This window comes from Pinus tabuliformis, chromosome 9 (genome assembly GCF_031772625.1).
Source record: "Pinus tabuliformis cultivar Carrire ecotype Pingquan chromosome 9, CPIR1, whole genome shotgun sequence".
In the NCBI taxonomy this organism is placed as follows: domain Eukaryota; kingdom Viridiplantae; phylum Streptophyta; class Pinopsida; order Pinales; family Pinaceae; genus Pinus; species Pinus tabuliformis.
The window spans coordinates 480619691-480628665 of NC_142307.1; positions in this window are offsets into that span (position 1 = coordinate 480619691).

An 8975-nucleotide genomic window follows, 5' to 3' on the forward strand; every position below is an offset into this window, starting at 1 on the left:
GTCAAAACAAAAAATAGAGCACGGTATAGTGGGCTCGTAAACACAGTCAACATTACATGTAAAGCTAACTATCAAGCGTATGATAACGCGTTATTTATAACTAAAGATGCTATAACTGATTCCTAAATTCTACGCTGCCAAACAGACACGTAAATCTCCACGTCCTGAGATCTAGCAGTATGGTAATCATGAAAAATAAATCTATGGAATGGTGGCTGTTCGATTTGGTTCACGGATTGATCCACAGGTGTTAGCACACCTCCAGAGATTGAGGAACTTTCCACGCAAAACTTCACGTGGGAAAAACAGAGCCGTGCCACTGCAAAACTCTTGGTTTGACCACTCCTTTGACCGTCCTTGACCATGGCTTTTTGTGAGTGATTCGGCTGAACCAAGGTGACACGCTCCATGTACATGCCATTTGCAGCTTGCCCATATGGTCAGATTCTTCATTGGACACCTGTAACATAGTCTTCAACAAAATGGCTGCGGAAACTTGCGCTGGCTGCGGAAAGTGACAAGTTTCCGCAGCTGAATGAGCAAAAATCTAAATCAAACAGCAATCACAAACATAGTTAGGAAACCATTTTATAAGCTCTTTTTAAAATAATATGCAATGATTTGACAGCTTGGTGGGTCAAGTAAATGGAAAAGAAGGCTGAAGGGGTGTATAGGGAAGATGCAAGTTTGGGACTCAACATGCACCATCAAAGAAAAGAATCCATCCCTTTCTATTGTTTCGATAGACGTTGAATTTTTCCTCTATCAATCTAATATTCCAACCCTCCTTTATCTGATGTTGATTCTCAGAGAGAGGTTGGCTTCCCATCCTTCCCAATATATTGTTGATCCATGGTTGCTCCATATGATCTAGTTCTCTTGATGCATAACTTCTCTCCTATCTTTGAACAACATACTCTAGACATGGTGTTATTTCTTTTAGTGCAATGATTTTTGGTGGGATCAACTTGTTAGTAAAGATAACATTGTTCTTAGTAAGCCATAACTTCCAACAAATAAATTTGTGAATGGATTCTCAATAAATTTTGAGAAGAGGTATTTTGGAGATATTTTATTTATAATTTTTGGCCCAATTTTAAAATAAATCATGAATATTTGAAGGCCATTTAAGTCTTCTATATAAAGGAGAAGTGGATTCTTTCCATACCTTCTTTGTATACTCACATTCCAGAAAGACATGAGAAATACATTCCACTTGTTTCTTGCAAAGAGAGCATCTTAAAGGACCATAGGTGCTTGTTTTTCAAATATTATCCATTGTTAAAATACTCTTATGTGCAAGAAGCCAACATAATGAATTCAATTTTGGGTTTGCATTTGGTTTCAATATAGTTTTCCAGATGCCATGTTTAGGAGGTATATTTGATTAGAAGAGAAAATATGCTTAGCCTTCCTTAACGGTATATTCAAAGGCTTTCCATCTCAAAATATCTTCCTCATCCCTCCTCCAAGGAGTGCGTCCAACACATTGTTCTAGAAGCCTAACAACTACATGAATTAGAGTGGGAGGAACACATTGCAACGTCCAATCCATCCACTTACCATCTACATCCTAGATGGAGATATCAGCTAAAGAGAATTTGTTTTGAGAAAAAAAATATTTTCACAGAGGGTGGAACTCATGAGACAACTCAACTGGCTTTTGCCATAATTTTATCAAACCATATATTGATTTTATATATGTTACCTAGATTTTAATACAATTATTATCATATCAAAGAAGAGGATGATACTATGAGTTTCCAAAATGGAGAGAAACCCTTCACCAAATGAAGGGCATCCATAATTCACATTGTATATGCCTAAGATATTTTTCCTTCAATATCTCTTTCCACCAGTCCTCTGCTCGAGTCATAAATCACCAAACAAGCTTTGGTCCTACTTCCTTATTCATAAGCATTGGGTCCCGAATTCCAAATCCTCCATGGCTTTTAGGGGCCTTAACCAATGCCCATTTGAGCAAGTGTAATTTTGTAGTCCTTGACTTTCCTCCTTCCTATATGAATTTACAAATTTCTTTTGCTATGGAAGATTGAATGCTTTGGAGAGCTAAGAGAGTTGAGAATTGGTAGATGGGAAATGTAGAAAGGATTTCTTTTAATATGATGATGCATATAACGAGATTAAGCCATCAGGAACCCAAGGATATGAATTTTCCTTTGAACTTGGTTGTTGTGCCTTCTTAGACTTGAGGAGAGTGCGATTTTAGGCAAATGGGGATGCCAAGATACATTAAATCCTTCCAAGTTTCAATAGTTTGAAAACACATAATTCTTCCAATTTTCCTTTTTTCTTCTTGCTGAGATATACCATGCATAGATATGATATTTTCTAGCTTTTGTTTGGCCTATAGAGGCATTAACTAAGAAGTCCATTTTTTTTAAAGAGACATACACTGATAGTTGAGCACCTCCCAACAACAACGTATCATTCACAAATTAAGAGTGATTGATGCTTTTGATACCTCTAGCAAACTTGATTCCTAGAAGGCTCGCACAACTCCTTTCATATTATAACCTACAATCTAGGGATTCAACCATTATAATTTAGAGAAAAGGGGAAAGAGGGCAGCCTTGGCGGAGGCCTCAGGAAGCTTTGAAGAAACCCTTCACCCTTCCATTTACTAAAGGGGCAATCCATGGTGCCTTAATACAGAGAGAAACCTAATTTATGAACTTGGCATCAAAGCCAAATCTGGCAAATACTTTGAAAATGAAGTAATGATTTACTTCGTCAAATACATTAGCCATATATAACTAAATGGACATGCCTTTATCTTCCTGTTTTTCGCTAGAATTGATTGCTTCTTACACCAAAATGATGTCAAATATTTGTCTTTCATGGAAAAAGCCTCCTTGATTTTTTGAAATTGTTCTTGGTAGAATAGGCTTGATTCTTTGAGCCAAATATTTGATATTACTTTATATAATACATTACATAACGAAATAGATCGAAATCTAGAGAATGTTGTTAGATTGAGATCCTTTGGAATTAGAACCAAGAAGGAGGTGTTAATCCCTCCTCCCATACAAATGTTTTTGAAGGTATATCCCACCATTATGAAAAAATCCTATTTAATTACCTCCCAAAAATACTGATAAAAATGGGCAGAAAAGCCATCTGGCCTAGGGGATTTATCCAGATTGAAGGAGAATACTACATGTCGAATTTATTCCTCAAAGGGAACTTTTGTCAAGGCCTCAATTTTCACCCATGAAATGGATTATGGGATAAATTCTAATATTGAGTCATCCACTTCAAGCTTGCTTGGGCCAACAACACTATATAAATCTCTAAAGTGGTGGACTACATACTCCTTAAGACTTTATAGCCATATATTTTTTCTCATCTTGCATTTATCTCTCTAATATTATTTTTCCAGACTTGATTTTTGGCTTTCTAATGATTTGATTTTTAATTAATGTCCTAATCTTTTAACCAAATACTTTGTGACTTTAGATGCCAAATCTCTTCCTCTTCTTTAAGAGCCTTATGGAAGGTTGCAAATACTTCTCTTTCTTCTAGTAACAACTCAATTGTCATTGTCTCCTTTTCAACTTTATCTTGTATAAGTTCTATATTTTTTTCTTGTTCTTGTAGCTTCCCTTGTCTTTATGATTGCACATATTTTTCCCATTGTTTAATAACCAACTTCAAGCCCTTGATTTTATGTTCCCAAATGGTGATTGGGCTACCTGACACCCAACCTCTCCATTTTTGTTTCACTAGATCACAAAATTCTAGAGAATTAATATAGACCATGCAATAGTGAAAGGGAAGGGGACCAAAATCATATTATTCTATGATGTCCAAAACTATTGGCCTATGATCCAAGTTGTCCCAAGGGAGGATTATAGAGGTGACAATTTTTTTATAGTAAAGAACGACTCTTAAATAAAAAACCTGTGATGTTGGAAATGATGTCTCAGTCCAGTTCTCTCATTTCTCCATGTAAATTTATTAGATGTAGGCATAACATCTAGCAGATTTAATTTGTGAATGATATATTCTAAGTGCTCTTGAAACTAATCTCTGACTTGGGATCCTCTATTTTTCTCCCAATTATGAAAAGTTGTGTTAAAGTATCCCCCCATATACTCTCTAATCCAACATACATATCCCCATGGGCCAATAAAGAGTTCCAACATTAAATTTTTTGTTTATATTGAATAGGTATATAAATATTAACTAGAGAACATACCTGATTTGATTAGATATGGAGGAAACAAGTAGCCAGCGAATGGGTTGAGGACCGATAGTCAAGTAGTGTAAGATAATATTGTGATCACAACATGGAAATGCCTCCAGAGCCCCTTCTCATGTTAACATAAGTAATTTCACTTCCATTCCAAATCTTAGACTAGTTTTCGAGGATCTCTTGATCCTCCATTTTTCTCTCCTGGAGTAAGAGGACTAAGGCACTCCCTTTCTTATCTAGAGATTTCACTTCCTCCATTCTTTTGGATGGCCCTAATCCCCTACAATTCCATGAGAGGACTCACATCACTTATTTTCTATATCGGTGGCCCCTTGCTAAGGGGTCGAGTTTCCTCCTTTTTTGGTGTTTCAGGAGACTTTGAGCTTTGGCTCTAGAATTTCCTGAGTCCCCATCTCTTTTTCCTTTTCTATTTTTTCATTCCTTATTTGTTTGGGTGCCTACCCACTTTTCTATTAAGTCTTTCCATGTATTTCTCCTTTTCTGCCTTAGATTTTTCATCTATTGAGCTGGGGATAGAAGGCCCCAATTTGGAGCTTTTAGGGGAGAGGAAATGTTCCTCATTCAAAAATGAATCCATTGATTGTTGATCGAGGATCATGTCTTCTTCTGTAAGTAGAATAGAATCATCTTGTTTCTCTTGGTCGAACCCATATTTGGAGTTTTGAGCTTGATCCTTGGTTTCTAGTATTTCCCCTTCTTTAGTCACCGAATTTAGGGCCTCAAAATTGTTCTCTTTTTCTCTATGGCCTTTTCGCATTCCTTCTCCTCCATATGGGGAAGACTTCTTTGGAGAGGTTGTCCCTTTCCCTTTGTTCCCTAACTAGTCTATTTGCTTGTATGAATCATTTTCCTATTTTTCTATAGCTCTTCTTCTTTTTTGATGTTTCCATTTATCTCCTTCATTTGATGGCTTTTGATGTTACTCTTCTCTCCTTCATTTGTTGGATTTTGATGTTCCTCCTTTCTCATTTTGTAGCTTCCTACAAAATGGCCACATTCATGGAAAATTTTGCATTTGAACATGAGTTGGTCATAAGCAACTTCCTGGATATGGGTCTAGTTATCTAGGTTAAGGGTTATGGCCATTGGGAGCCCCTTGTACATATATAGCTCAACCCAAATCCTTGCACATGAGAATAACCTTTCTTTTGGTTCAACTCAATCAATGTATTTCCTTAATGAATTGCCAATATTCCTGAATGTAGTGTCGTTCTAGTAATGCAAGGGAAAAAATGGAAATTTTACCCAAATAGGGCCTACAAAAAGGACATCGATTTTAGGGTTGAAATCCAACTCCAATGATTTGGATACAACTGTTGGGCTCCCATGAAATATGTTCCATTGTGAAAAACAATGTCTCTATCTTCCTTGAGTTCAAAAAATAAAGTGAAAATCCCTTTTCCACAGAAGGACCTGGTGATGAAACCCTTGATCATGGGCTTCCAATTTTTTTCAACCCACAAACAAACAAATCAAGGAGAAGGAAAGAGCCCCATGAATTGGCTGAACGACCCTTGTTTAGCAAGTTGCAATTTTTTTGATATTGGTTGTGGGGCAAAATGCTCAACTTTTTGGATTTCCTCCAGTTTCTTCACAAATATGGAAGGCTTTTCCTTTTGGTACCTTTGTCCATTAGCTACCAACGAATTGAAAGCAACATTATCTGACACGAGGGGTGGGGGTTGAGGTAGAGATTTTCCTAAGCTAGTTATTGAAACGTAAGGAGAGAAACCTTAGAATGAGCCTCAATTTGAAACCTCAAAGCCACAGAAATGTAGAAAAATAAAGAAGATTACACAGGCCCTTCCGTATAGTCATTCTATATTAGCATCTAAATAGCTATGCATTATTTCCCTAGTTCTCTCCCTTTTATGCGATTATAAAACATATATTTTTTTCTTCAAGAGAGTAAATTGATTCTATTCAAACATTCATAGCTTATGAGGAACAAAGATGACTAGCTCTCTTTATTGGAGAGATGTTTGAGCTTCACCAATGACTTACAATAGGTTGGTTTCTAAAATGAACATGTACTAAGTTCATTACCTGTTACTTCCATCCCTTTGAAACTAGCAAAAAAAAGGCCTTATGAACAACTTCCGAACTCACAAGATAGATTTGTAAGACACCATATACTTAATTATAGGGTTAAATTTATTATTCAACTTAAACGCCCACAAAATCTTGGCTATTAAATTGTTGAAGGTCCTTAAAAGGTCAATTAACCCTAAAACATTTGCTCACAAAAGATATATTATAACATAAACCTTAATTATCATCTATAGTAATATAATATAAACTCTAATTATTGTCTAAAGCAACTATCAAATATAGACAATGAACTCATCTCATAGTTATAAAAAATGTAATAGTAAAATAGGTATAATATAGAAGTTGTTTCGGCCCATCACGATTTAATAAAATGTAAAATTACATTAACTCATATTTAAGATTAACACTAACTTAGTGTATAGAGGGATCAAATCTGTTAAGGTGCAAACCTCCTTTTTGAACAAAAAACTTGAGGAAATGTTTGCACCTCAAGAGTTATGACACCTCTTTGCCCTTGATAGATTCAAAATTAAGATAGATCTAAACTGATTTTATATATATATATATATATATATATATCATTTTTTTATTTAACCTAATCAAAATTTTATACCACCATAACAAAATATTATAACATTTTTCCAAATTAAAATAAAAACACATCTCAATACACTTACATAATTAAACAGAAAAACCAAACCAAATTATCGAAAATAAAATCTCAATGCGCTTACATAATTAAACAAAAAAACCAAACCAAATTATCGAAAATAAAATATTGCAACTAAATTTTATAATTATATTATAAAATTATACGAATGAAAAATAAAAAATAAAAACATTTTCCACTCGGAAGATTACGGACAAGATTTTATAGTGGTAAAAGTTTTGACAGCAGGAAATTTCCATTTTGAAATAGGTATTTAGCTAAAACTTACATCTAATTAGTCATTATAACACAGTGAAAATGGACAAGATTTTATAGTGAGAAAACTTTTGAGAAGAGAAAATTTTCATTTGAAATAGGTATTTTAGGTAAATTGTATAGCTAGCTAGTTACAGTTATTTTTGAAATTTAGATCATGCGGTGATGGGTAATATGTGAAGTGATTTAAAAAATTTCCATGGTTTAGTTTAATGATGTTTATATAAATAAATAAATACATTTTATCAAAATAGTGAATTTAGATTTTTTTTTGTTGGAATATAACTCAAGCTTTATCTTTATATTACACAGATGTAGTTAATTAATTCTGTTGACAAAAACATTCAATCCAGATTTGTTTATGAACCAACCCTTTATATACCCATGACCAATTATCTTTTTCTCTCGGGCCTTATAGATGCTTGAGCATGTAAGCTTGACCATAAAGTTGTTGAGGTTGTTTGGAATTTCTAATGGGTTATATTTTTTTATTTATTGTAATTCAATAATAGTTTGGTTGTATATATGAATTTTATGGTAAAATTATCTTGTTTTATATTAAATTAATATAGATTTATTTATGTACGGATTTAATATGAGTTGAGAGAGATTATATAAAAAATTTAAGTAAAAACTTATTTTAGAGTGAAAAAAATAATGTATAATTTTTTATTGTTTAAATTGTATTTTTGAATATTATAGAGACTACATAATTTAAATTTGTAAGTACAATTTTTTTTATTGAATTTTGACAAAAAAATTATATAACTAAAAAAAGATTAAACTGTAAAATATTGAAACCACTTCAAATATTTTAACTATAAAAACTATTTTTTTTTGTAACTAATTTAAATCAAGTGTTCACATATTTTTGAAATAATAAAGTTTAAACATCTATTCACAATTTTTTTTTACTTCTAATTACTTTACATGAAATTATATTAGGTGATATAGAAACTAATTAAACATGAATAGCATATTCTTTTTTCTTTTTATTTTAATATAACAGACATTTTTTTCTATTGAGAGAATATCTTAATTTTATCTTAAGAGAGACACATGTCAACTCCAAGTTGAGCACAAACATACTTACACGTCGTTCACACTGAGGAGAATTTGTTGTTTCTTTTTTCCGTAATGAATAAAATCTCTATTTTTCTCTTTCATGTTTTTATAGTATAGTGCTTTATGTTTATGTTTTCCTGATAAGATTAGTTTTATGGAATTTTTAATTTTGTGATAATTATATAAAAAGGTTTTATACTTATCTTTAGTGGTGAGTTAATTATTGTTTATTATTTAAATGTTTCTTCCATATTAAAATTTCTAGTTAATTTATAATATTATGGTAATAGTAATAATTTTATGAAGAAATTATGAACATGTGTATATTGAAATTAGGCACTCTGCATTACATCAAATGAGCATTATATAGATAAAAAAAATTCTACTACGACTAGTCCTTCTGAAGGGAAACCAGACTAATGACATAAGTTCTGACATTGAGGTTGTTTAGGTCTTGTCTAACTAGAGCATTTTGTCAATAGAAACTTAAAACAACAAGTTGGTTGTGTCAAACCTTGATATACATCAACATGAGAAGACAAAAAGGACTACTAGTGTTGCAAGCAAAAAACCAGTGAGTCATAACAACTATTGGGTAGAATATCTAGGTATTTGTGTTGGCTAGTCAATACCCTCATCTGAGAAGAAAGATATGTTGATTGATATCCTAGCTAGAATGGTCAACTTGCAGCT